The following is a 6,577-nucleotide window of genomic DNA, read 5'->3' as shown; positions in this document are numbered from 1 at the left end:
TGTCTCCGGGCGGCATGTGACGGCTTGACATGAGTTGCACTTGTGTTTTTTTGGTGGTTGTGAACGGTAACAGTTGTAATGGAGTAAAGAGAGTTGAACATACCTGTTTCAATATGTTCTCTCCATCTTAGCCTTTTCTGCTTCTCCCCTTCCCTCTCCCCTCTTTCCCCCTCTTTCCCCCTCTTTCTCTGCATCCTTACCCGTCCTTCCTCCCTCCTCTCTCCAACTTTCCTCTCCCTCCATTCCCTGCAATCCCTCCTCCTCCTCCTCCTCTCAAACATCACACAATCCCCTCCTATCCCAATCCAGCGCACCCTCACTCTCTCCCTCCCTCTTCCTTTATCTCTCCCTCCCTCTCTCTTTCTCCCCTTCATCTCACCTCCAGCCAGCCAGAGCACCCTCCTCCTCCTCTTCCTCCTCCTCTTGGATCGCACAGCTCTCGTCCACTTTCTCTCTCTCTCTCTGTCTTTATCCCTCTCACTCTCTCTTCTGCTGTCTTTTATCTCTCTTTCTCTCTTTCTGTCCTTCCACTTCTCTCTCCAGCCGCCAGAAGCTTGCAGGCTCGCCGCTCTTCCTCCAACTACTGAGGATTCAGAAGCACTCGGGACGAAAGACCCTGTCACAGGAGGTAAGTGTCTACAGTGTTGTCTGTGTTGGTGGTCATTAACCTTACATGCATCAGCTGCTGCTTTAGGAGGCATGATGGGATGGCCGGTGAAAAGAAGAGAATAGAAAAGGGTATAGTGGAGAAAGCCAGCTGTTCTGCAGTATGTGACAGGACAGGAGAGTGAGAAAGATATAGAAGAGGTAAATAGCACTACATGGTGATGATGATGGTGTGTGAGGGGAAAAGTGAATGAAAAGCATGGAACAAGAGAGGCTATTTTTGATGCAGCCGTCACAATCGACTGCAGCCTCAAAAAAGACAAAAAAAAAAAAAGAGTCAGACAGAGTTCAAGAAGATGGAAAGAAAAGCAAAAATGGGAAATCAGGGCGTGAGAAAAAAAACAAAAAACAAAACATTAATTAAAGAGCAGGCAACAGAGGGTGAGAGAAATAATTCAGAAATGAGAATGGGATGCTAGTGTTTCCCTCGGTGTAGCAGCTGCATGCCTACAAACGCAGAGCGGTGCCTCGCTGCCTCCTCCTCTCCCGTAAAAAATCCCATTCACAAACAGGACCTGAGAACAGGAGATGGTGATTGGTTCCCCGAGCGCTGTGTGTCTGTGTGTGCTTCATTCTGTGTGTATGTGTGTGAAAGAAAGATAGGAAGGAGGGAGGTGAGGGGGGGATGAAAACCCATTACATTCCTGTGCGGGTGATGATGCTGAGGCTTCGGAGCAGATGCTTGAATGAAACCGCAGGCTATGTGCTTGTACATTACCATTACACAGTCCATACTAATACAGGACTGTTTGAGAGATGTACAGTGACACTGCATTTTAATTTGTGGATCAATTTTTTTCCACAACATAACGTCACAATGACAGATGTTTGGACAGACTCGGGCGCCAGCGGTAATTTTGCACCAGACTCAAACTTCGTATTTTCCCCCCATTGCGTCATTCTAAGCACTTGCTCCAGTTTGTCATCCCTCTCCCCGCCGCCATCGTCACCGCCACAATCTCTCCACCCGCCACCAATCTCCTTAGATTAACAGCTGTCCAAACAGCGATGCTCCCCTGCCTTCGCCGAGGCAGGCCAATTAGAAAGTGACATTTGTTTGGGGAGGGTGGGATGAGAAGCTGTTGGTGCGTTAGACTTGAAGGGCAGGGAGGTGATGAAGGAGAGAGATGGAGGTGAGGAAGGGAGGAAGAGAGATGGGTAACTTCAGATACCTTCTCAGGTCGCAATGTGGAGAGAGAAAGACAGTAGGGAGAGATGAGAAAAATAGCGTATTTGACGAGAAATTTCACAAGTAAATGGAAGATGTTGAGATATTTCCCTGAGCAGAGGGGAAACTTTGACCTGCTGTTGGCGCTAGAGGAAAAAGTAATTTGAATCTGTTGTCAGGCTATTTAATAGGCGTTATCGGTCGATATAAGCCCCATAGATGTGGGTCAATAACTACACCCACTAGTAGGTTTTATCATCTATTCACATGGTCAATCACCAAAGGAAGGAATAAAAGAGCACAACCGTGACACAAAACACAGGACTTTCACCCAGAAGACCAGAGTTTGCATCCCGTGTGAAACCGATAATGTGTAATTGTCTTTGTGTTCGTAGTTATTTTAAGCCAAAACACAATGTTTTTCCCTAAACTTAACCAGGTGTTTTTTTGTTGCCTTAACGTAAAGAAGTTGTAGTTTTATTGCCTAAAACAGTTTTTTTTCCTAAACCTAAAGAAGTTGTAGTTTTGTTGCCTAAACTTAAAGAAGCTTTTTTGTTTGTGTTAAAAACATAACGTTTCATTCAGTATTACAACATGTTAGAATGTGTTGCTTTTAAGTTTCAGTTTCACTTTTACAACATAGAAGGCGTAGTAGGCCCCGTAGTATGACCCACATCTATGGTGCTTATAGCGACTGATAATGCATATCTAATGGCAAGATAACAGTCGAATAGGGTGCAATATCTGTATATGTTCATGGCAGTCCGTCCAATAGTTGTCAAGAAATTTTTTCCTGAACCACAAATGTCAACTTCATTGTGGTGCTAGAGGAAAAGCCAGGGGATAACCAAAACCAGAAGGAATCTGCAGGCCATGAAGGTCTGTACAAAATTTCATGGCAATCCATCCAATAGTTGTTGAGATATTTTAGTCTATACCAAAATGGTGGACGGATGCCGCAAGCATGGTTAAAAAGTGGATACATTAGAAAAAATAATCAATAAAATAAATGAAATTATATAATATTGTCCTGGAGGTATAAAATCAGACAAGGCAGTTTAAAAAACGGTGGTTTTAGCTGACGTTTTACAGAAAATACAAAGATGATGCAGATCGTGCATGATCACTCTTGGTTTCAAATCTTAAATTAGGAACAGCAAGAAGAGCTTGTACAAGTGGGCATAGTAGGTCAGAGATATATTTTGGATCCAGTCCATTTAATGAAATAGAAATAGAATTTTAAATTGTGTCCTGAAAGCAATAGGTAGCCAGTTCCACTTCAAACCTGAGCAGCTGCATATGGAAGATGATTTAGTACCTTTTTACTGAATGCAAGCTGCAATAATCCAGATGGGATGAATAGCTTTCTCTGCGTCAACGGCAGACAGAAAATGTTTTGATCCAGACTAGGGTGAGGAAAATGCTATCTCATTCATGTCCTTGTTAAGATGGAGAAAGTTACACGTCACCCAACATCTTCAAATCAGTCCTTTAGGGCAGCAAAACTTTAAGAATCAGCAGGGTTGACAGGAAGACACAACTGTGTATCGTCTGCATATACACGAAACATAATATTGGTCATGGGGAAGCATGTAAATATAAAAAAAGAATAGGTTCCAGAATTGATCCTTGAGGTACACCGCAAGTACGTTTTGTAGATGAGGAAATAGATAAAAAAACTGATAGGATTTGAACCACTCAAGAGATTAAGGAAAGAGAGGGTGAGACGTGCCGGAAGACAGAGATAGAGTAGGAGAATTTTAATCAGCTTCGCTACAGAGGAGAGCATAAAAGTAAGTAGCCATTATTGTTTAAACAATCTTTCCCGTAAGGATGCTATAGATTACATACGGGCTATAACCATCCACACCCTCTGGACCCTCCCTCTATCTCTCTCCACTCTCGAACCCACTCATCATACGTCCTCATAAACGTTATCACCACTTCTCCATTAGATATAAAAGTCAGGCGTGATGCATGGTAGCATATCCTTTCGAGATTTCATGGGAAATCAGTGATTTAACGAGCGTGGAGCCCTGTGGAGTGTGAAATACCCAGGTGTGATATAATGCTCCTGGGGGAGGAGACCTGGGTATGGGACGTTTATGTGTGTGTGTGTGGGAGAGAGAAAGAAAGAAAGAAAGGGATGTGTGTGTGTGCAGGGCTGATGCTGGTATGTTTAGGGAAGCGTGGAGAACCAGTGTAGGAGAAAATTCAGACCGGTGTCCACGGGATTGGGACAGGTGGACTGGGAAAGGTGTTTAAGCACCATAACAGGCAGACTGGGGGTTCACTCAGTGTGTGTGTGTGTGTATGTGTGTGTGTGTATTGACTATAGGTGGTCTAGTTGGTCCTATTAAGCACTCTGATTAACTGCAGGAGCTGTAAGTGCTGCTAAATGCTGGTTTGAGGTGGCTCTTGTGGCCTGTCAGTTGAGATGAAAAAAAATGTGTGTGTGTGCAGTTCTCCCTCTCTGTCACAGTACACTGATCCAAACACTGTCCTTCACACTACAGTATCTCGTATATCCATGTTGTGTTCAGTTCGGGGGCAATGACATTGTTGTCAGCACATCAGCACATCTGCTGAACTAAGCGGACATCTTCATGGGAAAAATTGTCACAACAAAATCCACCACTTGGAAAACCTGACACTCATTCCTGCAAAAGGAGGCGCAAACTAAATTGTTCTACTACTGTAGGCCACTCCTGCAATGTTCCCGTTGGCATTACATGTAGGAGGTGATGAACTGATCTTTTTTCTGCCACGTAACGGCTCATGATTTCGTCTATTATGAGATGAATGATCCAAAGAGGGCTTGCTTCAGTGGTTTGACTGCACTAAAATGTGTGGTTGAGTCCTTACAGTTAATGATTATCATTAAGGGGACATGCAGATATCTGCCCTGATGTTACCGCTAATTAAAAATCAATCTAAAAGTGTGAAATCATTTAAAAATATAATTAGGTGCAATGAAGGGTCACTCTGACTCATTCAAACGGCACAAATGTAAAACGAGAGTAAGAATCTGCAGCCATAGCGGCTCTGTGAGGCTGTGACGCGGTGCTTTGAGCTAAATACTAACCTCAGTATGCTAACATGCTCACAATGATGAAGGCTAGCGTGTTGATATTTAGCAGGTAAAATGCATATAAGAAGTGGACATAGTCACTGTGAGGTCACCATTGGTTTGTGGACTGCCGTTTCGAAGCCTCGAGCTCAACATCTTGATTTTTGGCCGTTGCCATCTTGTTTTTTTGCAACCAGAAGTGACATGAGAGGGTGGAGCTAAGTGCAACCGAACTCTGAATAAGACATTTTCAGGTGACCAAAAAGGTTATAATTAACTTTCATGAACTGAAAACACACTGTGAGAGGATTAAAGTTATAAGACGAAAATACTGACAACTCCCAGACCGGTCAACGCCGTGGTAGCGACCTGTCAATCACAACATAGCCACGCCCTAAAGCATACCCAGCTTTATGGTCTATTTGAATGGGATCATAATTTACTTAATGAACATCATGCTTTATTGAAGAAGACTTGAAACTATAGAGATTGAGACCATAAACTCATGTTTCCAATGTTTACTGAGGTAATAAATCAAGTGAGAAGTAAGGTCATTTTCTCATAGATTTCTATACAATCAGACTTGGAGTTGGAGATGTTCACCAACTAACGTAAGCATGTTAAGCTACCATTTGCTAATCGTCCCTATACACAAAGTTGAGCTGATGCTAATGGGAATGACATGACTTTTGCAGGTATTAATGGAAATCCATTCATCTACACAATAGTTGTTGAGACATCTAACAAGAAACCAACCAAAAACAAACCCAAACAAATGAACATCTGTATTAACCGTCATGGCAATCAATCCAGCGGTTGTTGAGATATTTCAGTCTGCACCAAAGTGGTGGACCGACTGACAGGGTGACCGTCATTGTCATTCCGGCCAATTGCGTGGCTAAAAATGCAGATTTTTTTAGGAACAGGAACACACAAAGAACAACTTGTATTGTCAAACTGCCCATAGAAATGGCTTCATTATCTACCTTGGCTGCATTGTGCAGACCTGCATTCAGGCTCAATCTGAAACCTCACAATGAGAAAAACACTTCAAGCGTTCGGGGTGATGATTGTGTCGACATGCATGTGTATGTGTGTGTTTTCCTGTGTATTGTCGGGGAGCCTATATCCTTTGTCCTACATTGCCAATTGCCCCCTGGTTGTCAATTTTCTCTCCTCCGCTGCTCACCGTTGTGTGGAGACACACTGTAACGGTGAATGTGAGTGAGTAGGATGGACGCCTGCCAGTGGGTGGATTGGATAGGGAAATGTCATTTTACTGGGAAAGATGGAGGGGTGGTTGTTTGTGTGGGCTTGTTATCGTAGGTGAGAGAGTATCAGGAACGGGTCAGTTAATTGTGAGGAAGCACGGTGCTTATGTGGGCAAACATCCATGGAAAGATGCACCCTGGGAAAGGGAAAAAAACACGTCTTTTGATCTTGTTTTTTTCATTTTCGTTTCGTTTGTCACCTTTATTTCTTCTTTTTCTCTCCTCCATACTTTCCATTCCCAATTTGTACTCATTTGTTTAAATCAGTTGTGACCCTTTTCTCCTTTTTCTACACCCCCTCCACCACCTGTGAGCTGATATGCAACTCTAAGATGCGTAGTGACTGCTTAGCATATGGTAACTACAGTCTGTCCACCACTTAAGAGGTTGTCTGGATAATTA

General features: G+C 43.2%; 1 protein-coding gene across 1 annotated transcript in view; it reads left to right on the top strand.

Annotated features, from left to right (window-relative positions):
• Positions 1–362: 362 nt before the first annotated feature.
• The window catches only part of pvalb6 (parvalbumin 6), a 59,238-nt gene continuing 53,023 nt past the window's right edge, over positions 363–6,577 (top strand). Inside the window, exon 1 of the mRNA XM_074655350.1 lies at positions 363–628. The gene's annotated coding sequence lies outside the window, so the exon portion shown is untranslated. The remainder of the gene's footprint in view (positions 629–6,577) is intronic.

The sequence above is a fragment of the Sebastes fasciatus genome, chromosome 13 (assembly GCF_043250625.1).
Source record: "Sebastes fasciatus isolate fSebFas1 chromosome 13, fSebFas1.pri, whole genome shotgun sequence".
NCBI classification, from domain to species: Eukaryota; Metazoa; Chordata; class Actinopteri; order Perciformes; family Sebastidae; genus Sebastes; species Sebastes fasciatus.
The sequence above is the reverse complement of the archived record's forward strand: the minus strand, read 5'-3'. Positions and strand labels throughout refer to the sequence as shown.